This window comes from Urocampus carinirostris, chromosome 6 (genome assembly GCF_059441175.1).
Source record: "Urocampus carinirostris isolate Australia breed hairy pipefish chromosome 6, RoL_Ucar_1.0, whole genome shotgun sequence".
In the NCBI taxonomy this organism is placed as follows: Eukaryota; Metazoa; Chordata; class Actinopteri; order Syngnathiformes; family Syngnathidae; genus Urocampus; species Urocampus carinirostris.
This window is the reverse complement of record NC_142354.1, coordinates 11,945,096-11,970,288: the sequence shown is the minus strand read 5'-3', so window position 1 is coordinate 11,970,288 and position 25,193 is coordinate 11,945,096. Positions and strand designations below refer to the sequence as shown.

Genomic DNA, 25,193 nt, shown 5'->3' with positions numbered 1-25,193 from the left:
GGGAAAGAGAGAAAAAGGAAGAGAAATAAAAATCAAGACAGAGAGAAAATGAGTCAGGAAGAGAGAGAAGGAGAGAGAAAAAGAGAAAAAGAGTAAGAGAAACAGAAAAAGACAAAATAGAGAAAAAGGAAAAGAGAGAAATAGAGAGAGAGGGAGAGAGGGAGAGAGGGAGAGGAAGAAAGCGAACACATGAAAGAAAGAAAAAAGATAGAGAGAATAATAGAGAGGAAGAGATTAAAATAGAGGGATGGAGAGAAAGGGGAGAAAAGGAGAGAAAAGTAGAAATACCGAGAGGAAGGGAGAAAGAGAATTATATAAAAAAGAGAGAAAACAATAGAGGGAGAGAGAGAGAGAGAGAGAGAGAGAGAGTGGAACATAACAAGAGAAATAGAAAGAATACATATTTTCCGCTTGCATAACATAGGAAGACATGACACTAACTCATTCACTGCTAACCTAATTTTCTAAGACCCACAAATGTTGCCCGAGAAGCAGACCAATGACAGAATAATGAACTCTGGTGTTTATCAGAAGATCCTGAAGAAGAACGTCCGGCCATCATTTCATGCCCTCAAACCACCTACCAAGTCCAATTCTGAATGACTCCAATAAAAAAGAAGATTCTGGAGTGGCCAAGACAAAGAATCTAATTGAGATTCTGTTGTGTGATTGTAATTGGGCAGTTCATGCAAGAAACCCCTCCAATGGGGCAGATTTGAAACTGTTTTGCAAAGAAGAGTGGGCCAAAATTCCTCCACAGCATAGTGAAAGACTCATTACCATTTATCATTAATGTTTGATTTCTGTAATTATGGGCAAAGGTGGCCCAACTTGCTATTACGTTCAGGGGGAAATGAATCTTTCCACAAATGGGCAGATTTTGATTTCTTTGGTGCCTCAATGAATGGAATCAACTTGCATTTTGCATTTCCTTGGGTTTTCTCTAAGTGATATCAAAAGTGGTTTGATAATCTGAAACCTTTATGTGTCACGACCAGAACAGAAGTAGGACCCAGATGCGTAACGTTACTCACAAGTTTATTGAGATATAGAGCAAAGGCAGCGCCCGCGATCCAGCGCTCGCTGGACGCGGGAAGCAAGCCGCTCACAGAATCGGAAGGTGTTCCAAATGCGGAAGTGGATCTTCCGGAGCGGGAGATCGTAGTGTCGTAGACGGAAAAACAGGTCGTTAGCCGGAACGGGAGATCAGAACGTGGTCAGGGTCAAAAAATGAGCCGTTAGCCGGTACGGGAGATCAAAACGTGGTCGGGGTCAAAAAACTGTCATGATTACTGATTCGGGGCGCTTGCGGCTGCCCCGTTGGCGCCAACAGCCACGGGACCTGATTGGCTGTTGGACTCTTTTTAAACTGCCATCTTACGAAAGGAACCCGTCAGACCGTCTGCGAACCTATGCACTCAGCTAGGCAAGCTCTTGTACTCTACGACACGATCTGGCCCTGTTTGCTGCCTGATACCCGTTGCCGACCTCTTTTCTGGACCTGTTTCTGTTTTTGCTCCTCTTTCCCCGGCAACCGACCTGTTTTTCTTACTGCCAACGACTACCCTCGCTCGACGCGGAAGTGCCACTTCCGCATTCCTGCCATCTGCTACCCATGACCGATGATCATCGGATCGCGGATGCAAGCACCGTTCTTTCTTTAATAAGAACTGAGTAAAACGAACGCAATTGTGTCCCGTCTCCGTTCCTGGTCCGTGACAAAAACGGGTGGTAGCCGGAGACAAACGGGGAAATCGGGAACGGACGGGTGGAAAGCGGGTGAAAAATCGGGGCCAACGTTTTTTTGGGGGCTCTTTCTCCCTGGCTAAGGTCATGAATTGGCCACAGTGCCATATTATCCGTGCCCCCCCCTGCAAGGAACAGATTGCACGCTGCTGCCACCAGACGCTCCACGCAGGGTGTAAAATTACACATCAACACTCACGTTGTTGCACCCTCCCAACACTCGCCAAACGTGAACACCCGGCGCCGACGGTTGGCATAGAATCGCAAAATTCCTTTTCCTTTTATTACTCATTAAACGTGTCGTGAATATAGACACATCCCCGAAATATGTATAGCAGAAAATAGAAAACAACTTCTTATTTTACTTTGTAATACATTTGTTTTTCGTAAAAAACAAACAAAACAAAAAAAAACGTTAAATAATCATGTGACCGTTTTTTTTTTCAGTTTTAATTTATTTGGATGATTTCAATAATACATAATATTGACCACATTTTTGCCATCTGCCACATTAAATAATTTAGCACTTTTTAATGTTTTTTTTTTGTTTTGTTTTTTCAAAATTATGTTACCATGCTAAGTAGTTTTCGGGGGCATGGAAGAGCGCCACCAGTCTTGCACTCAAATGGGTCCGGGTTATCTCTCGCAACAGAGGGGGCGCTGATAAATTTATAGCCTGTAAACTAGGTCAGAGCGCAGCACTGATGGAATAGATAAAGTGTAATTAGGACAAGGTTAGACTCTTCTGCGCTTGCATGATTTATTTTAAGTGTCCGCTATGGCATACATTTGGGATGGGGCACTCTTAAAAACATTTGGATCGCAAATAACCCAATTTGGGGACAAAAATGGACCAATTGGAAAATACCTGGGTTGAGTTGACCAACTTTTCCAATGCAGGAAAACCCCCCACAAGATTTGGTTCGGGATAGTGGATCCGATCCGGGCCAGAACAGTGCAGTTCATTTTAGGCTGGCCCAAACGTCATGCTTCAGACACCTAAAACAAACAAAAAAAGAGATCTAACAACCCCTGCTCTCATCAATAGTTGACTGGGGGTAATGGATCGCAGCCAAAACCGTGCAGTTAATTTTAGGCTGGACACAATGGCATGCTTGAGCCACCAAGAATGAAAAATAAGTGCTCTTATCAATAGTCAACCGGGTGTAGTGGATCGTGGCCAAAGCAGTGCAGTTCATTTTAAGCTGGCCACAACGACATGCCTAGAACACCTAGAATGGAGAAAAAGTGCACTACCGGCCCCTGCTCTCAGCAATAGTCGGCTGGGGTTAATGGATCACGGCCATAACAGTGAATTAATTTTAGGCTGGCCACGACGGCATGCCCAAGCCACCTAGACCGAAAAACAGTGCTCTACCAGCCTATGCTCTGAACAATAGTCGACTGGGGGTAATGGATCGCGGCCATAACACGGCAGTTCATTTTTGGTTGGCCACAAATGCACACTTTGGCAGTCTGAATGTGAGGAGGTATTTAGGATCTATGTCTAAAGTTGTTGTCAAACTTTCTTATGCAGTATTTGAAATGTAATTATGTACTAACACCATTACGACAATTTTTACCACTTTTAACAAATGGTTACATCATTGTTATTGTTCAAAAATTCCGTCCCAAATGATGCAACGGTTTGTTTATCACAATAACGGGGACCAGAACCCCGCAAGGCAGATCCCCACCCCTTGAATTTGTTAAATAGTCGACTAGGGATAATGGATCGGGGCGTGAGCGTGCATTTCAATTCGGGTGTCCTGTTTGCAGCAATTGTCGACTGGGGATAACGGATCACAAGTGCTTTTCATTTTAGGCAGAAAGAACAGGAAAAAAGCTGCAGCAGGCTCTATTTTACCAATACACACTATCGGAAATGGTACCCTTACTACAATAATGGTTAAGGGGGCTACCCAACCACGGACCCCACCATGCAGTTCATACTAGACGGGCCACAATGGCACGCCTCAGCCACCTGAATAGAAGAAAAAGCGTGCTCTGCCAGCCCCTGCTCTCAGCAACAGTCAACTGAGGAAAATGGATCACGTACAAAAGGATGCATTTCATTTTAGGCGGTTGGTTCAGAATGCCACACCTCCCATAAAGTACCTTATGCCAGTCCCCAACCGTATAGGATCGGGTATATTGGTTTGCAGCTGCACAGGTGCAATTCATCATAGAAAAAACAAAGCAACTGGAAATAAAGAGCCTCCAGGCCTGACAAAAGTGCGCTCTGCTGGTCTGGGAATGCAGCAATATGCAAACAGAGATGGAATAGTGGATATATATATATTCACAGAATTTCTCAACAGTGAGTACAGCCCTAACATTTCTGCAGAGATTTCATCATGTTTAATTGAACAGCACTGAAGAAACATCGCTTTGACAAAATTGAAGGTAGTCTGCATAGAGATTTTATAGCAGTGTCCATTTATTTTTCCTCGCAAAAAAACTCAAAACATCGGGCCATTTGTAGCTAAACCCTGGCCACAAAAGTGAGTACACTCTAAAGTGAAAGTTCCTGAAGTGTCAACATTTTGTGTGGCCGCCATAATTTTGCAGAATTACCTTGGATTTCAGCAGGAACTCCCAAATTGCCACTGGAATGCTCTCTCACTCCTTCACGACAACGTGACTGAGTTGGGGAATATTTGAGAACTTGTGCTTCTCCACCTACTGCTTGAGGATGCCCTAAAGATGTTCTGGTGGGTTTAAATCTGGAGACATGCTTGGCTAGTCCATCCCCTCTTCCCTTTGCCATCTAGAAAAGCCTCGGTCGTCTTAGAAGTCCCCTGTTTCTAGAGGAAAGGGATCATTTTCTGCTCCAGTATTTCACACTAAATGCTTGAGTTTGTTTCACTTCATGAAATGCAACTCCCCAATCCCAGTTGCAGTCATGCAGCCCCAAACCATGACATTACCAACACCATGCTTGACATTAGGCTACGTGCCATGTTTGTACTCCTCACCTGGTTGCCGTCACACATGCTTCACACCATCTAACTTCTAGCTTCATGTATATAATTATAATATTTCAGTGTTTGTTTATATATATATATATACATATATATATATATATATATATATATATATATATATATATATATATATATATATATATATATATATATATATATATATATATATATATTTATATATATATAAATAGAAACAAACACAGAATTATTATAATTATTATTAAGAGGATTAGCTGGTACCCGTTCCGCTAACTGACAGGCAGTATTCGAGTCGCTAACTACGAGAAGTATCACACTCGTTCTGTCAGATTATTTTTCTCCGCCCGGCAAAATATCACCTCTGGAGTCTCATGAATATGTTAATACGCGTTTTCATTTGGAGACGGAGTCGAAAAAGAATGATGGGGACGTTCAAGTACATTTCTGCCACAAAAAAAAACCTAAAACTGCAACCGTAATACGAGCTATTAATACCACTTACGCGCTCGGATGAGATCCGAGACAAGAGCTGTTATCAAATGGTCTGCCTTTGTGGAGGTAATTATTTTAAATTAGGGTTGGCAATGATGAGCAATACGGAGGGATGAATTTTAGAGAAAAGAAGAATGAAAGAATACGGGCTCCATTTTCTCAAGCCAGCCCTACTGTGGGTATTGAGCGTATTCTTCGGGTTTTCAGATAACAAAATAAAAAAGTTAAAAAACTGTTAGTAGGGTCATTGATAACTTCATAATTGAAAATACCCTCAAAACAAGGAGAGAAGACATCAATTCATTTTGAGCTTGCAAGGGAAAAAATGGAGGACCGTACAAAACCCTGGTATTATAAGCGTTCTTCTTTGTAAATGTTCAGATCTCAATATAAACCAACCCTGGCAATACAAGGATTACAAGCCTTTATCCCCTGAGCAGTAATCCAAATAACTCTATCGGGGTTACTTTAAAATTTAAGGAAAAAAAAACACAAACTTATGTGGGAAAAACGTTATATACTTCGTTGGATCCCTTACCCAATAGGGTTGTAACTTGTAGGGGTACCATTTCCTGTGGTGTTTCTTGGGCAAGCACAGCCTGACAGTGCCCATCCCTCTCGAGGCCAACAAGTTGGTTGGATCATTTAAACACTAAGGTCATAGAGGCACTATTCCCTGTGGTGGGTCTTGGGCAAGTACAACCTAGTGGTGCCCATCCCTCTCCAGGCCAACAAGTGGGTTGGTAGGTTAGATCCCTTAACCACTAGGATCGTAGGGGCACTATTCCCTGTGATGGATCTTGGGTGAGTACAGCCTAGTGGTGCCCATCCCATTCCAGGCCAACAAGTTAGTTGGTTGGTTACATCCCTTAACCACTAGGGTCGTAGGGCCACCACTCCCCGTGATGGGTCTTGGGCAAGTAGAGCCTAGTGTCACCCAGCCCTCTCCAGGCCAACAAGTGGGTTGGTTAGTTGGACCCCTTAACCACTAGGGTTGTAGGGGCATTGTTTCTTGTGGAGTGCCTTCGGCAAATACAGCCTGGTGGTGCCCATCCCTCTCCAGGCCAACAAGTGGGTTCGATGGTTAGATCCCTTAACCACTGGAGTGGTAGGGGCAGCATCTCCTGGGGTGTGTCTTGGGCAAGTACAGCCTAGTCGTGCCCATCCCTCTCCACGCCAACAAGTGGGTTGGTTGGTTAGATCCCTTAACCCAGTGGTGTCAAACTCATTTCAATTCGGGGGCCACACGATGGAACAAACATTCTGTCGGGGGCCGGACTAGTAGATCAAAGAGAAAGAAAAAGAGAGAGAAAGAAATAAGAGAAAGAGGGAAGGAAAAGGAGAGAGGGCGGGACAAAAAAAGAAAAAGGGAGAGAAGGAGAGAGCGCGAGAAAGAAAAGACAAAAAGTCGTGAGAGAGAGGGAAAAGAAAGGGAGAGGAAGAAAGAAATCCAAAGAGAAAGAGAAAGACAGAAGGAGATAAAAGAGAAAAGAAAGCGTGAAGGGTATGAAGAGAGAAAGAGAAAAGGAAAAAAGGAAGTCAGAGCAAAAGAAGTTAAAAGGACACCGAGAGAGAAAGAGACAGAGAGAGTGGGAGAAAAGGGGTGGAAGAGAGAGAGAGAGAGAGAGAGAGAGAGAGAGAGAGAGAGAGAGAGAGAGATGAAGAAAAGGGGTGAAAGAGAGAGGGACAGAGAGAGAGAGAGAGTGGGAGAAAAGGGGTGGAAAAGAGAGAGAGAGAGAGTGGGAGAAAAGGAGTGGAAGAGAGAGAGAGAGAGAGTGGGAGAAAAGGGGTGGAAGAGAGAGAGAGAGAGAGAGAGATAGTGGGAGAAAAGGGGTGGAAGAGAGAGAGACAGAGAGAGAGAGAGAGAGAGAGAGAGAGACAGAGACAGAGAGAGAGAAATACAAGTACAGTGTCTTTGTTCGAGGCACCTGGCTTTGGCAACATCAAGTTGACATATTCCAACCTGCAACTCGTTTTCCTCTTGCGCTTCTTTGAGCGTTGTCCCGCGGGCCGGATTCAATCCCTTAGCGGGCCTGATCTGGCCCGCGGGCCGCCTCTTTGACACCTGTGCCTTAACCACTCTGGTCTTAGGGGCATTACTTCTTGTGGTTTGTCATAGGCAAGTACAGCCAGGTGGAACCCATCCCTCTCCAGGCCAACAAGTGGGTTGGTTGGTTCCATCCCTTCACCACTAGGGTTGTAGGGGCATCCTTTCCTGTGGAGTACCTTGGGCAAGTACAGCCTAGTGGCGCCCATCCCTCTCCAGGCTGAAAAGTTGGTTGGTTGGTTAGATCCCTTAACCAATAGGGTCATAGCGGCACCATTTCCTGTGGTGTGTCTCGGGCAAGTACAGTCTGACAGTGCCCATCCCTCTCGAGGCTAACAAGATGGTTGGATCCCTTAACCACTAAAGTCGTAGAGGCATCATTTCCTGTGGTGTGTCTTCTGCAAGTACAGCATGGTGGTGCCCATCGCTCTCACATATTGGGACTTTTCACATATATACTACTACATTTAATCTATATAATTGCTTATTTTAGAAATACATTATATTATTTTCCGTTTCATGGCATTGCATACAGAGCGTTTAATGGAGATCGAAGGATATTTCCGCTCCGTTCCACCTTCTTTCCTGAGCGCTACATCCAAGCTAGCATCGGTTCACAGCTCAATCAGTCCGAAAGGAGCCCATCTGCTACTCTGGCCTCTCGTGCATGGGGCCTTTCCAGCGCGTCTGCGCGGGGGGCTGCTCATGACGGGGCTTGCAAATTAGCGATCAGGCGGAAACTGTGGCGACAAGCTGCGGTGCTAGATCCACGCCAACGGAAATGAAACCAGAAGCGGGAGGAGATAAGAAGTAATGGCGACCAGATACTCAGGGAAGTTCTTTTTCTTAAACACTGTTATCCCTCACAGGCAGGGACCAGCAGAAGGACATTTTGACTGGAGGCATGCCTTACTGGCCCATCCTAGAATTGAAAAGCCCGATTGCGGTTGAGATCCATTATCCCTAGTTGACAGGCTCGGGAGTGACAAAATACATTGTAACGGCGATTCTTAATCAGGATACACAAAAAAATTAATTGTATTCTGTTACAGTTTCATGAAGAAAGACGTAATCAAAAGACAGGTACGTTTAGTTAGAATAAGGATTACTTTGCAGAATTACAATTCAATTTTGATTTAGGAATACTGTAAATAGACATGCAAACATCTGCATGAAATACTTCTATTTCTATTTGTCCTTAAACAAGTTTTATCAATTTGGTTTTGAAACACAATCTAAGGAATATACTACGTTAGGTTCCTATTTTAAGTACTAAATTTTATATTTAATTTTGTAGTTTTACTGTAGTTGTATTTATTTTGTATTCCTTTAGTATATCTTCAGTTGGATTTTTATATTATTTCCTTGATATATTGTTTAGGTATTTTTCTCGTATAACAGATAATGGACCAAGACAGCAAACTTTTGTCGGGAGGCGTGCCTTTCTGGCCCACCCAAAACGAAATGCATGCTCATGGCCACGATCCATTATCCCTGGTCAAATGTTTGTGAAAGCTGGCAGAGTGCTTTTTTTACTGGTTCGGGCCGCTGAAGTACGCCATTGTGGTCCGCCTGAAATGAACTTCTCTGTTGTGACCGTGATCCATTATCCCCAGTCAATGATTACTGAGATCAAGGGCCAAGACAGCAAATTTATGTCATGCATGGTGGTTTTTCCTGTTCTTTCCACTTAAAATGTACAGCACGGGTAATGCGTTGATTCATTATCCTTGATCAAATATTGTTGCAAGCAATAAGATTTTGTTTGGAATGATTCAATGTTTGATAAAGAAAATCATAAAAAAAAAACGAAAAAAGATATTGCTGCGAGCCCTTGCGTCGGTCTTGAAGGCTTTTTTTTGTCTTTACTGTAATATCTGATTCAATTAACTACACCCCATCACTCTGTGATCCATTATCCACAATATTATATAATCCAAGGACCAGCAAAAGAAACTTTTGTTCGGGGACGTGACTTTCTGGCCCACCTCAAATGAAATGCACACTCCATTATCCCTGGTTGATCATTTATAAAAGCGGTTTCTGGCAAAGTGCTCTTTCTATTGGTTCGGGCCACTGGATAGCGCCATTGTAGCCCGCCTAAAATGAACTGCTCTGTTGTGAACGTGATACATTATCTCCATTTAACTATTACTGAGATCAAGGACCAATACAGCAAACTTTTGTTGGGAGGCGTGCCTTTCTGGCCCACCCAAAATTAAATGCACGCTCATGGCCACCATCCATTATCCCTGGTCGACTATTTGTGAAAGCAAGGTAAGGACCAAGACAGCAAACTTTTGTTGGGAGGCGTGCCTTTCTGGACCACCCGAATTGAAATGCACGCTCACGGCCCGATCCATTATCCCTTGTCGACTATTTGTGAAAGCAAGGTCTGGCAGAGTGCTTTTCTTATAGGCTCGGGCCGCTGAAACATGCCATTGTGGTCCGCCTGAAATGAATTCTCTGTTGTGACCGTGATCCTTTATCCCTGGTCAAAGATTACTGAGATCAAGGACCAAGACAGCAAATTTGTCATGCATGGAGTTTTTGGTGATCCCAAGAACCAAGAAGTGTTCCGCTGGTTCGAGAGCGTTCTCCATCCGGGCACCGGTGCTGTGGAACACTCTCCCCCCTTAGATCCGATGTGCAACCTCAGTGGAAATGTTTAAATCTAAGCTTAAAACACACTTCTACTTTATAGCATATGAATAACCTATACTTGTGTTTTCGTGGACAATATCTCTGTATTATTTGTGATTGCAACACCCTTTGCTGTCTGGTAATCCTGAAAGGGTGAAGCCACATGTGCGGTCCCTTCTCAAGGTTTCTTCATTTTCCTCATGTTGAGGTTTTTGAGTTTTCCTTGCCCTCATGTTGGTTTCAGATCAGGGGATGATGTAATAATAGTCTGAAAAAAGTAGTCTGTGGAATAACCTGTGCAGCCCTTTGAGACTCTTTGTGATTAAGGGCTATACAAATAAAAATGACTTGACTTGACTTGACTTCTTTCCACCTAAAATGTACAGCACCGGAAAAGCTTTGATTCATTATCCCTGATCACATATTGTTGCAAGCAATAAGATTTTGTTTTGAATGATGCAATGTTCGATAAAAAAAAAAAAAGCATAAAAAAACCCGAAAAAACTTATGCTGCGAGCAGAGCGCACTTGCGTCGGCCTCGAAGGCTCTTTTTTTGTCGTTTCTGTAATATCTGATTAAAATGAACTACACCCTGGCACTCCACGATCCATTATCCCTATTGTTATACAATCCAGGGACCAGCAGAAGGAACTTTTGTTTGGAGACGTTACTTTCTGGCCCACCTAAAATGAAATGCACACTCCATTATCCCTGGTTGATTATTTGTGAAAGCGGTTTCTGGCAGAGTGCTCTTTTTATTGGTTCGGGCTGCTGAATAGCGCCGTTGGGGCCCGCCTAAAATGAACTTCTCTGTTTTGACAGTGATACATTATCTCCAGTCAATTATTACTGAGATTATGGACCAAGACAGCAAACTTTTTTTGGGGAGGTGTGCCTGTCTGGCCAACCCAAAATGAAATGCACGCTCATGGCCACGATCCATTATCCCTGGTTGACTATTTGTGATAGCAAGGTCTAGCGGAGTGCTTTTTTTATTGGTTTGGGCCGCTGAAGCATGCCATTGTGGTCCGCCTGAAATGAACTCTGTTGTCACTTAATGCTGTGAGCAGGGGTAGGTTCAGCAAATTCGTCTCATACGTGGAACTCCTTTTGCCCGTTGTTTTTGCCAAAAATGAACAACACCCGTGCAGCCCCGAACCATTATCCCCAATAAACTGTTGCAGCGAGCAGATGGTGGCATAAAGCATGGTAAAAATAGGAGGAGGAGGGGTACTCCTTGAATTTCCGCATACTGGGGGGGTTTGGTCCCCATGAACCCTGAAAAAAGGAATGGATTACAATATGTAAAGTGGGCTTAAACTAGTTCCACAAAAAGTGTGTGTCTCTAAACCAGATGGTATCACGTTTCTGTTTCAAATATTGGTACCGCCCAAAGGGGCTTTTCTTTCTTTCTCTTTCTTAGTTAAGCCTAAATAAATGCAGTATGGTGGGGGAAGGGCTCCCCAAAGTCGGGAGCGCGACCAAAGAGATGGCCGTAAGTCCCCTCTCAAACTGGCAGTTGAAAAAAAGTCGAATGCCTGGTGTATCTTTTCTAGCGTCAGCAACTTGTAAATAGGTCTCCCCACAACACGTAAGAGGTCGATTTTGATCCCACACAGTACTTCATTTGGAACCGGATTTTTTGCTATTACCAAACAAAGTATGAAATAACAGGGATACTTTTCCAATACTGCATAAGGAAAGATGGAGCACAACGCCCATCATAGATCTAAAATTTCTCCTCACATTGCATCACAAACTTTTCAGTCACTCAGAGAAAATCGGCAGACGTTGTGAGTCAGACAAGGTTCCGTCTCAGGCTCTTTTTGCCCCCACTTGCTCTATTTCCCGAGCGAGTAGGCCGTAAAAGTTAATAAGTAAGCTTACCTTAGCTATGACATTTAGCAAAGCGACCGTGACTCACTCGTCTAAAAATAACAAATATTTGAGGAGGTAGCGTCAAATCTCTGGAGATGAAGTGTTTTGGATTTTTGGGGAGGACTTTTGGGGTCTTTTGTTGATCGGATTTCATGGAGTGCAAGGCCCGGCTTATGTCTTATGTTATGATGCGGAGATGATGCTAGCTTTCGGAACAGAAGAAGACAATATACAAGAATGTTTTTTGTAGAAGAAGAAGAAATTAGCTTGCTTCGGCCAAAAAGACTCGATGATACTATAATTTCAGAAGAAGATGCTTATTTTCAGTGTAGAAGACTAAGTTAGCTTTCGGTACATTTAAGGGCAGAAGATGTCACAAAAATTTGGCGTAGAAGAAGACAAAGCCAGCTAGCTTTGGCAAAGAAGAAAATATCCCTAGCATTTAGGACTCACTTTAAATAAAATACTAGCTCTCTAGAAGAAGATGCTAATTTTTAGTGCAGAAGACTAAGTTAGCTTAGGGCCAATACAATATTTAGGGGTAGAAGATGTCACAAAAATTTGGCGTCGAAGAAGACAAAGCTATCTAGCTTTGGCAAACAAGACGACATCCTAGCATTTAGGACTGGTCTTAAATAAAATACTAGCTTTCAAGAAGAAGATGCTAATTTTAGTGTAGAAGACTAAGCTAGCTTTCGGGACAATAGTAGATTTAGGGGCAGACGATGTCACAAGAATGTGGCGTAGAAGAAGACAAAGCTAGATAGCTTCGGCAAAGATAAAGATATCTCTGGCATGTAGGACTACTTTTAGATCAAATGCTGCTAAAAGAAGATAAAGCTAGCTAGATACCTTTGGCAAAAAAGAAACAATTTATAGCTTTTAGGACTAACTCTAAACACAGTACTTAATCTTAAGAAGAAGATCCTCATTTTTTGCGAAGACGAATATATTGCTAGCTTTTGGCCAATATTGCGTGTAAAAGAAGACAAAACTAGCTAGCTAGCTAGCTTAGGCAAAGAAGAGGGCTCGGGCTTTTGGCTGGGAACAAAATACCAATTATTTAGAAGAAGAGGGTGATTTTCAGTGTTGAGGACAATGCTAGCTTTCGGCGCATAAGAACAACAACAAGGAAGATGCAGCAAGCTAACTAGCTTTGCCAAACAAATAGAAGACTACAAAATTTGGGACAAATTTTCAAGCTTTTAGAAAAAGATGCAAATGTTCAGTTCAGACAACGCTAGCTTTTGGGAAAATGCTATGTTTTGGCGCAAAAGGTTTTTCTAATATTTTGCGCATAATATTTTCAATCAGTATTACCTCATTAGAAGACAATGCTAGATTTCAGGACAATGCTAGTTTTTTTGCGTAGGAAAAGATTATGATACCTAGTACCTAGCTTTGGTGAAGGAGAAGCCAACTCTAGCTTTTGCACAGATTTTTAATATTCTTACTCTTTATAAGAAGATGGTAATTTTCATAGAAGAAGAAGATGACGTTAGCTTTCAGGACAAGGCTAATTTTTTGCGAAGAAGCTGATGCTATCTAGTAGCTAGAAAATGCTGAAGAAGATGCTAATTTTCAGCGTAAAAGATCATGCTAACTTTCAAAAAAATGCTAGCTGTTGGCGCAGAACGTCACTTATTATTTGGGTCGAATAAAACAATTCTTGCTTTTAGGACTGACTTTAAATACAATACTAGGTCTTTAGAAAAAGATGCTAATTATCAGTGTACAAAAAGACAATGCTAAATTTCAAGGCAAAGCTATTTTGTGGCGTAGAAGAAGACAATGTTACCTAGCAGCTAGCTTTGGCATATGAAACACAATTTTAGCTTCCAGAACCGATTTTAATACACAAACTCTTTCGAGGACATAACTCGTTTTCAATGTAAAAAAAAAAACATGCTAGCTTTCAGGACGATAATAGTGTTGGGCGCGGAAGACGTCAAAAATATTTCGGGTAGAAGAAGGTGTCAGCTAGCTATCTAGCTTTGGGAAAGAAACAAAAAGGCTAGCTTTTAGGACTAATGAAAAAAGTAGTAGTTTTGATGGTAATTTTAAGTGTAGAAGAAAACCAGCTAGCTTTCAGGAAAAGGCTAGTTGGTAGGGAAAAAGGAGACAAGGGTAGTTTTCTAGATGACGCTAGCTTATGTTGTAGAAGAAGACTAAAGCTTTACACAACATAGAAAAATACAATGCTAGCTAGCTTGCTTCGGCAAAGAAATAGAAGATTCTAGCTTTTGGGAATAATTTTGAATACTTGCTGTTTAGAGGAAAATGCAAATTTTTAATGAAAATACCATGCTAGCTATCAGGACAATGCTAGTTCCTTACGAAGAAAAAGACCTAAATCGGGTGAAAGGAATCAGAATGTCATTTTTAGACTACGGGAGGTAAGTACAATATTTTCTGGTGACGATTTAAAAAAGAAAAAACAATCCTCTTCTGAAAGTGCTGTCAAGCGAGAATCGAATATTTCATCACCCTTCCCGTGGTTACTTTAAAGTTTTTACCAGTATTCCAATCTTGGTGTTTTCAAAGGAAAACACAGAAGCAAGCTTAAAACGTACTTCTCCTTGGTATCTCTTGACGTCGCCTTTTGGCGCTCAGAGACTTCGGAGAGAACTGAAATGAAGGTTGCGTTTGAATTCGACTTTCTGTTTGAAGTCGTGTCGGAGTGTTTGCGGGGAATCGGAACTATCCGCCGGAATACGATATACGGCGAAAGTATGGGAACCGAATTATTTCAACATTTTATGTTATATGTAAAACAAACAAACTGAAAAGTATGTGTTGCAAAAATGTTGCCCCCCTGTCCTCTCAGCTCAGCCGACTGACTCCAGTAATACCCTAATGGATACCGAATGATCCAACGTCAATCCGACTAACTATTACAAACAGAGTGCACCCTTTGTCCAAAGTTTCAATTTTATTGCACCTGCTCTGTGATCTGCTCAGAGTACTGTGAAATGAGGCACTGGAGAACAGATATTCTCATCATGAAGATCAAAGAACTCACCAACCAGGGTCAGGATGAAGTTATGTAAAAGTTCAAAGCAGGAATGGGATATAAGAAAATTCCGCGACATTTACACATTTCCCGAAGCGTTGTGTAAGCACTAATATCAAAATGGAGACCGCATAAACCACTGAAAAAAACCTATAAAGGCCTGAGACATCCCTATAAAGTTTTGTCTAAAAACAAGGAGGAAACTAATCAAAGAAGCAACCAAGAAGTGCATGATTATATTGGATGGACTGCAGGCATACACAGCTAAGGTGGGACAATCCTTGCACAAGACAACTATTAGTCCTACTCTGCATAAATCTGGCCTTAATGAAAGAGTAGCAAGAAGAAAGCCCTTTCTTAAAGAATTCCATAAAAAGACTTCTTTAACATTTGCAAGAATCCACATGGGAGACACAAATAACATGTAGGACATGATACTCTGGTCAGATGAAACCAAAATTTAACTTTTGGGCTAAGTGTAAGCGTAACACTGCACATCACCCTGAAAACACCATACCCTCTGTAAAACATGGTGGTGGCAGAATCATGCTCTCAGGTTGCGTTTCTTCAACAGCCACTAGGAAGATAGTTAAAGTTGTTGGGAAGACAAATGCGGCCAAATCTTAGATTCTGGCAGAAAATCTGTTGGAGTCCTGGAGAGACCTGAGACCGAGGCACAGTTGACCCTCAACATAAAACTAAATCTACAATGGTATGGTTTAAAACAAATACTAATACGTTTGCAAGGCATCGTACGCTCCCGTTGTTGTTCTGTCACTTTGGAAAAAAAAAAAAGACTTACACGGGCGTCTCATTTCGCGTGTCGTCTTCCCCTGAAAGATAAAACAAGACGCTATCAGTATCGAGCGATTTCACGGCGGTCTCGCTTCACCTGCAGTAAAAAAAATAAAATAAAAAATTCACGTGTATCACGAAGCGCGGCGGAATAATAATGAGATGGCGCGCTCCGGGGCAAGACACGTTCAGGTTCAGGTGAGGAAAAGTTGACTTTTTGTTTGACCTACTTTCCTCTTCTTGTCTCTATCTTTCATACTCCATTTTTTTAAACACCCACGGCGTTTGAAAAACACAACAACAATGGCGGATGAAAAAAAATCATATAATTACAATAGATTGATTTAGTTTAATTGTTTTTAGATACGTTTTAGACCATTTTGATTATTTTTTTCAAATTGTTGTTGCAATTATTGCAAGGGAAGGAATTTAGATATGACCACCATCTTTTACAGGTAGGCAGGTAGGTTACCCTTGATAAGAAAAACACCAAAGAATCTGACTCAGTACGTTTGGTTTTGCTGACACAGAAGTTTTTTCCAGATGGACATTCCACTCTCCCACACCAGAACATTGAATATAACCACCACCTTTAACAGTGAGCCAGATAGATTAACCTAGATGCAGAAAAAATGCCAAAAACCTGACTCAGCACGTTTGGTTTTGTTGACTCAGCATCTTTTCCCTAGAAAGACATTTCACTCTTCCAGGCCAGAACGACATAAAAAATTAACACCCTCCTTAGCAAGCACTTGGGTAGCTTACAGTGTATGTGAAAAATGCCAATAACTAAAAGCAGCACCTTTGGTTTTGTTACCTGCGCAGTGTTTGCCTAGAAGGACATTCCACTCCCCCAGCACCAAACTACATTGAATATCAACACTAAATTTTATAGGCATTCAAGTAGGTTACTCTAGATGTGAAAAATGCCAAAAACCCAGCTCAGAACTTATGGTTTTGTTGACTCAGCATTCTAACCTCTAGAAGGACATTCCACTCTCCAAGCCCGGAACGCTATTTTTTTCTTTAGCGTACAAGAAGACGACGATACTTAGTAGCTAGGCTCCGCATAGGAAAAGACGACTCTAGCTTTCAGCGCTATTATTTAACACACCAGATTTTAGATGAGATTGCTAATTTTCAGAGTAATAGAAGACAATGCTAACTTTTTGCTCAGAGGATGTCACAAATATTTTGCATTGAATAAGATGAAGTGAGCTAGTTAGCTTGCTAGCCTTGTCAGAGAAAAAGATTACTATAACTTTTGTAACAAATAGTTAATAAAGTGCCAGCTCTTTAGAAGGAAATTCTACTTTTCAGTGTAGAAGAAGACAATGCTAGTTTTCAGGAAAATTTTATTTTTTTGCGCACAAGAAGACAATGATAGTTAGCAGCTCGCTTTTGCGTTGGAGATTACAACTCTCGCTTCCAGTGCTATTATTTAACACACCAGCGTTTTAGATGAGAATGCTAATTTTCAGAGTAGAGGAAGACAATGCAAACTTTTGGCGCAGAAGATGTCACATCTTTTTTGAATGAAGAAGATAAGGCAAGCTAGGTAGCTAGCAAGCCTTGGCAAAAAAGAAGATTACTATAGCTTTTGGGACACATTTTCGATACAATACCAGCTCTTTAGAAGACAATTCTACTTTTCAGTGTAAAAAAAGAAAATGCTAGCTTTCAGAACAATGCTAGTCTTTTGCACACAAAAAGACGACCATATTTAGTAGCTAGTTTTGGCATAGGAGAAGACGACTGTAGCTTGCAGCGCTAATATTTTACACACCAGCTTTTTAGATGAGAATGCTAATTTTCAGAGTAGTGGAAGAGAAAGCTAACTTTTGGCGCAGAATATATCCTAAATATTTTGCATTCAAGAAAATAAAACAAGCTAGTTAGCTAGCAAGCATTGTCAAAGAAGAATATTATTATAGCTTTTGGGACAAATTGGTAATACAGTGCCAGCTCTTTAGAAGGAAATTCTACTTTTCAGTGTAGAGAAACACAATGCTAGCTTTCAGGAAAATTCTATTTTTTTGCATACAAGAAAACGATACTTAGTAGCTCGCTTTGGCGAAGGAAAAGACGACTTGCTTTCGGCATTCATTTTTTAATACATATTGCTAATTGTACGGAACCAGTTTTGTATTTTATCAGAAAAGCAAGTTAAAATATCTTAGAACTTACAAGCATTACTCTGAAGCAGAACCATTTCCAAGAAAATGCCAGGACCAAAAGCAAGCACGCATTGAAAGGGACTTATCGACGACAACCTAGCGCTCAATCGATGAAGCGGCTTTTACATTTCTGGTGTTCGGCGGAAAAAAGTGAGATTTGTGTTGCCTTGTTTGTTGCCAAGATTCGATCGGTTATTTAAATCCATTTAAGGAATAATAAGGATAAACGAGTCCCGCTGCTTCGGTCTCGGTCACCTGTTCCTCTGGCACTTAGCCCGATCGATAAATAGATCGTAAACGGGAACGCGTTCATTGATCCGTGCATTCGCTTCTCCGTGTTAAGATCTCGGGTTTTCATCCGGGCTATGCTAACTTGCTTGAAAAAAAAGGTCTCGGGTGAGGTTTAACAGACGGTTTAAACGGAGACTCCTGCTAAAATACGCGACGGCGGTGAACGCAGCATGCTAGCTCAGCAAGACCTGGCTCTGGAGAGATCGACACATACGTTGTTCTGTTCTATCCAATACGGGACATTTCATTCACATGATGCATTTCCTCGCTCCTTCCCCTAACTTAAACCATCGGAACCGATAACCTATACTGAACCCCAAACAGTTTAACTTAAACTTAAACAAAAACAATCTTCATATGATCCCAGGAAGGTCTAAAATATGAGTACACGCAAACAAAAACACTCGAACTGAAACAGAAAATCTTCAAAATTTTCCTGAAAAAGTCTGAAAAACCTCGCCTCTACACTAACACCTTCTGAATCAAACCAAAACCCCCAAAATCTTTAAAATGGTCCTAAGAAGTTCAGAAAATAAACAGTACACAGAGGCGCCGCCGCGAGCGGCAGCCTTTCCAGCAGCTCGTTGTTATTTTGCACTTTTTGTGATTTATTATTTTAAGTGTCTGCTTCTATCTTCTGTGTTTTTTTGTCTTGTTTGACAACTACACTTTGGATTACTTTCTATCCTATCAATATGGGTTTTAACGCACAAAAACGCGTTTATTCGAGGAATCGACTCCTTGGCCTGAAGAATACTCGTGCCGGCGTGATGAGGGGGCCCTATCGTGGATGCAGAGCCGGAGCTAAGGCTAAGCGGCTAGGTGCGTTATAAGTCTTCGGTACTGTCTGTAATCATGGTAAATGTGAACTCTCTACAAAATACGACTGACGAACTGGCTGTGATGGTGAAAAACATCAAAGCGTAAAGGGAGTGCATCCCGGACGCTAACGTGGAGCTACCCGGAGCTATCCGGGGCTTCAGCGCTGTTAGGGATAGAGACACAAAAGCCTGCGGGAAGCGGAGAGGAGGTGGCCTCGCTATCTGCGTGAACACGAGGTGGTGTAACCCTGGGCACAAAGATTTCTGCTGCAGGGACGTTGAACTTTTTGACTAGCGTGTGATGTCAGCCACTTCGCTGTTGCCAAACCCCCTATGCTCCTGGGCAGAATGGTTGGAAAAAATGGATTGGTCTCTCAGAAACCGTCCTCTTATGGTTCAGATCCTACCTCTCAGATAGGACGCACTGTGTTAAATATGGTGAAATGACATCTGAGCCCTTTAGTGTTACCTGTGGTGTTCCGCAGGGTTCAGTACTTGGCCCCCTTCTTTTCAGTATGTATATGCTTCCATTAGGTGATATTATTCGCAAGTATAATATCAATTTCCATTGCTACGCAGATGACACTCAACTATATCTTCCGATGGAGGAATTTGCCACACTAAACTGTGGAAATTTGGAGGCCTGCCTCACTGAGATAAAAGAATGGATGTCACTCAACTTCTTGCACCTTGACTCTGAAAAGACCGAAATGTTATTTGTTCGTCTAAATGCCGTGACTTGTTCTCAAAAATATCTCTGAACATTGACAAATGTCATAACACCCAGAGAGACTCAGTCAAAAATGTAGGTGTCATATTTGACCCCGATCTGTCCTTTCCATCACACGTTAATATTACTAGGGCAGTTTTTCCCATCTTCACAACATTGCTAAAATTGTCCCTATGCTGTCTCAGCCGGAGATTATAATTCATGTGTTTGTTACCTCCCATTTCGATTGATGTAATGCACTACTCTCCGGTCTCCCGAAGTCCAAAATCAAGAGCCTTCAGCTAGTACAAAATGCTGCAGCGAGGCTTTCAACTAAGACAAGAAAGTTTGATCACATGACCCTGATTTGAGCTAACCTGCATTGGCTCCCTGTTAGCTTAAGGTGTGATTTTAAGGTTCCGGGCGTGATACGCACGACACCGACACAGTTACGGGGGTCCCACGCACGTCCGCTGCTTTTCGCCCGCTGCATGCGGACAGCCGCCTGTCGTCGCGCCGCGCCACTGGGGTCATCGGACGAGCGGGCTCCCCTCAGTTACGGGGGTAGCCCGATAACGTCCGCCGCCTTTTCGCGCGTCGCGCCATGTGACACCGCGTCCGCCGAACTCGCTCCGTCGCGCGGCCCGGGAGTGAAATATAGAATATAAGTATGCACATACGAGAACAGGAAGTTCCTGCATGGATTGCTCGCCTTATTAGCCACCTTAGAACCACCAGCTATCTCACAAGGACTACTGATCCCATAACTGACAACAAAAATCTTCAGAATAGTCCTAGGAAGGACTATGCACATACGAGCACAGGAAGTTCACGCATGGACCGGTTTCCGTCAAGCTCACTCGTCGCCACACCTAGCAGAGGAAGGAGTAGACACCACCTGTCACTCAGGGAAGGACGGGAGAGTGAAATTGAGATGCCAAGAAGCGTCAGGAAAGAGAAAGTCTCCAGATGGAGTGCTAAACTCAATCAGCAGCTGACACTTTTGGAAATTGCTGCGTGGCGCTCGTGTGAATCAACCGCTAAAAGGATTACGAGTCGCGCCGGGAATGAAGGTTGCGCCGTCAGAAGAATGGCCGTAAATGCTCTCCGATAGCTCAGCATGAAACGTGAGGTCGATAAAAAAGAAACCGCCTGTACAGTACTGCCCCCTTCCTGGATTCTGTGTTTTTTTGCATGTTTATCACCCACAACAGGCACAAAAAGGCACAAAAAAAAACTAAGTAGGCTGTGAAATCTCAAGAACACAATTGACATGCCATGATCCAAAGAAATTCCAAAATCAATTAGGAAAAAATTTGATTAAAATTTCTCAATCTGGAAAAAGTCACATAGCCATACCCAAGGCTGTAGAACGCTAGCGAACCACTGTCAGAGCCATTGTCCCAAGATGGAGAAAACTGGAAACAGTGGCAAACCTTCCCAGGAGTGGTCGACCAACCAAGATTACTCCAAGTGTCACGGAACAGGAACGGAGACGGGACCCAATTGCACCCACGATCCGGTGATCGTCGGTCACGGGTAGCAGATCCCTGGGAACGCGCAAGTGGCACTTCCGTGTCGATCGAAGGCAATGTCGAGAGCGAGAAAAAACAGGTCGATGGCCGGGGTGAAGAAGCAAAAACGGGTTCAGAAAAGAGGTCGGCAACGGAAATCAGACGGAAAACAGGATAGGGTAAAATCAGGAGTCAAAAGAGCTTGCCTTGCGTATGGCTAAGGTTCGCACACGGTCTGACGCTGGTAACCGGGAACCAGGGGGTTTAAAAAGTAGCAGGGAACCGATTCCGCGCCCAGGGATGTTGGCGCCAAAGGAACGGGCACAGGTTCTTGCATCAGTAATCATGACACCAAGAGTGTGACCATAGCTCATCCAAGAGTTTACAAAAGAACCTCGAAAAGGAGCTGCAAGCCTTGCCCGCGTCGGTTAGTGTAAGAAAGACACTGCTCAAAAAAAGACAATCCATTAATGAGTTCCCAAGCAAAAACTACTTTTGTCACCAAAAAAAAAACACAAAGAGTCGCTTCACATTTGCCAAAAAGCATCTTGATTATCCTCAAAAATTTCAAAGAAACATTTTGTGGACTGATGAGTCAAGATTTGAACTTTTTGAAAGGTGTGGATCTGGTGTAAAAATGGCTCAGCATTTGACAAAGAGAACATGACGCCAACAGTAAAACATGGTAGTGGCAGTGCGATGGTCTGGGGCTGCTTTGCTGCCTCAAGACCAGGACAGAGTACTGTGGAATAATGAATTCTGGTGTTGACTGTAAAATCCCGATGGCCGTCACTTTGTGCCCTCGAACTTGAGCCTCTTGGATCATGCAGCAGGGCAACAATCCCAAACACACCAGCGAGTGTTAAAACATGCTTTTTTCATGGCAAACAAAAAAAAAAAAACGGGATTTTATGGCTTGTATTTTAGTTTTTATGAATTTTTGTTTCCAGTTCTTTGGAATAAGATTTAATTGTCTGGGATTTTTTAAAAATCATTTTCAGTTTTCTTTTTCTAACTGTTCAGATTTTTTTTCTTCAGTTTTTTGGAATGTTTTCATGTCTCTTTTCTTTCAAAATTGCTAGATTTAGTTTTTTTCCGGAATGTTTTATTTATTTTTATTTTTTTTCCCTTGTTTTACGTATTTTATTCTATCTTGAAGAGTATTTTTTTTGTTGAATCTCAATACATATTCGTTTTTCTAAATATATTTCTCTGTTATTTTAATATTTTTTTCTGCTTTTTCTGAATCATTAGTTTTGCTTTTTATCAAAATATTTCCCCTGTTTTTGTCAAGAACCGGAACAGGATAAGGACCCAGATGCGTGACGTTTCTCAAGCTTTTATTTTACGGGAAATGGGGAGTCATGCATGTTAAGCAGCAGTCTGGCGTGGAATGACAGGAAGCCAGAGACCGTCGAGATCGACACCGATTTCCCAAGCAGATATCGGACGAATGGGGTCGATACTGGACAGGACAGAACAGACAGGATAGATAATGAAACAGGATATCGGAATTAAACAGGACAAACTAGACGGGAACGAAACTGGAAACCGTTATTAAACAGGACAAAATAAACAGGAATAATATCGGACAGGCAATACCAACAGGAAACAGGACGGAGTCAAAACCTACCTCCTATTGGGCAGAGGTTCGTTGACGGACTGACAAAGGGTGAGTGGAAGCACTGAGCTTAACTAGAAGGGAAGCCAATCTGTCAACGAGCTGCCGCTGGCGCCACACGGGCGGGGCCAACTGGGCGCCATGGCGACCGTGACAGTTTTTTTACTTTTTCTGTTGGAAATAAAAACATTCTGTCCGTTCAAGTATTTTGTCGTGTTCAATCAGAAAACAGTTTTTTTGTCTTAAATTATTTTTGTGGTATTCCTGAAGAATTGTTTATCCGTATGATTTTTTTTTCCAGGATCTATATTTTTCCGTTTTTCTAAATTATTTGTTTTTCCTTTCTTTCCACACGATATTGTTTTTGTATATAGGAAGACCTTTATTTCAATTTTTTTTATTCTTTTGGGGGTTGAATATTCTTCTAGTTGGTTATTTCTGCCCACTTTTTAAAACAGCGTTTGAAATTGAAAAAATTCATTCCGTGCTTTCCCGGACCTCGCCCCATCAAAGGCGTTAATCCGCATCGGCGGTCCCGCGATAAACAAACGAGCGCTCCAAATCATTGGGGGTCTTTTATATAATCCGTGTAATTTGTCGCTGCCTTCGTGCGTTCCATCAGCCAAGATTAATGAGCGTGTCCCAAAAGATGCCGAGCCCTCGTTATTACCTACGCTGGTTCGATCCCGTGAGGAGAATCTTTCTTGCGAAAATCGCTTCTCTGACTGCACAATTTTTAAAAATCACCATCCTTTTTAAGCCCTTCTCATTTAATATTGTCATATCGCACTTTGTTATTATTTACGGGCGGAGCCTATGCGGGGAAAGCAGGAAACAAGGCCAGTGTGCTCCAAAACAAAATTATAACCAAACCCAGGTACAAAGTAACAAACCAACAAACTTTGGATGGACTAGACGTGTGGTATGGATCTTTAACAGGGTGGGCGACCCATTATTCCAAAAAAAGACTTTAGTTGATGATTTCAATCATTAAAGGGGGGAATATTGTAGAAAAACAAAATCATAACCAAACCCAGGTACAAAGTAACCAACCAACAAACTTCCAGATCACAAACATTGAAACTTTCGAAACTGATCATGGACTAGACGTGTGGTATGGATCTGTAACAGGGTGGGTGACCCATTATTCCCAAAAAGACTTTGATTTCAATCATTAAAGGGGGGAATATTGTAGAAAAAAACAAGAAAAACAAGAAAACTATCCCCTGTTTTACATTAACTTCCCCCCTTACAGTTTTCTAAATATGTGTTTCTATTCTTCAGAATATTTGGTTTTCCGCCTATTTTTTCCATTTATTTTGGAGTGCTTTTTAATTTTCATTCATAATCACCATTGCCGTCTCCTCCACCCCTTTGCATCCACCCGCTACCCCACTCAACCAGCTCAGTTCACGTCATATCAAAGGTGAAAAGAATAAATTTTCATTTATACGCATTAATAATGTTTTTTAACCATATGCACGAATATTACACGTAAGTAGCACTCACTATATACCATTTTATGATTTCAATATTTTAATCTAGGGTACCAAAGCTTCGGAAGACATTAGCTAATTAACATAGGTATCCCCCGCTTTACAGTGATTTAACTTTACGATCCCCACCTTAGACCAGAATAATGTCATATCCAGGGGTTCTACCATAACTTTGCTAAGGACATTGAAGTAAATTCATATCCGGCGAACTGTTGGCGACCATTAAGCTAGCAGGAAGACATTTTACAGACCGTCGAGAGACGCGACATTAGCGCCCGAGCAATTAGCGCCTTCCGGAATATAGCCGACGGTAACAACCCGGCTACGGCACTAATTCCCAATTTCACGTCTTGTTGATATCGTTAGACCGGCGCAATCCGCAAAAAGTCCAGCTTCATTCCCTCAATCTCCGCTGTGATTTGGTTAGCCTCGAACGGTTCAAACTAACTGTAACAAATGGCGCGCTAGCGGCAGCTGGCCAGATGGCCGGCAAAAGTCAGATGGATGTCGGCCGAGAGGACGGGGGAATTGGATTTTTATCGCTTTTAGTTCCGTCATGGAGCTACTTAAAAAGAAGGTCGGCGTGTCACGGGTAAACGGAAGAGAACACGGTGGCCTAGTGGAAAAACCCACGGGACGCTCAAGAATAAAATTCTGGCTTTATCAAATCTGACTAGTGCAGCCCATTATGGGGAAAATTTGAAGCCTCTTTATGTGATATCTGACCACTAGATGGCACTGTGTTGTGTGATGCAGGGGTTTTAAACTCAATTGAGTTGGGGGCCCCTGAAGCTAAAAACCGGGTGAGATAGGGTTTTCCACAAAAACAGCGTTAATAGAAACAGTCCGTTGTTCTTAAAGGGACAGTGTTTTATATTTGTCCACTAGTTGTCACTCTAAAGAGTAGGGCAACCAAAAATGAGTCCAAGGAAGTCTACAAACTACTACAAATGAGCAAAAATCAGCCCTTTCCTTACAATTCTT

At 42.2% G+C, this 25,193-nt stretch overlaps 1 protein-coding gene across 7 annotated transcripts in view; it reads right to left on the bottom strand.

Moving 5' to 3' along the window:
- The window catches only part of dlgap4b (discs, large (Drosophila) homolog-associated protein 4b), a 144,837-nt gene that overhangs the window by 61,757 nt on the left and 57,887 nt on the right, over positions 1-25,193 (bottom strand). For 4 of the 7 annotated variants that reach the window (XM_088337889.1, XM_088337894.1, XM_088337895.1 and 1 more), the window contains exon 3: positions 15,588-15,618. The exons of 1 other annotated variant lie outside the window; for it this stretch is intronic. The gene's annotated coding sequence lies outside the window, so the exon portion shown is untranslated. Of the gene's footprint in view, positions 1-2,614; positions 2,746-15,587; positions 15,619-25,193 lie in introns of all 7 variants that reach the window. 2 more of the 7 variants (XM_088337890.1, XM_088337892.1) reach the window with 2 other exon arrangements.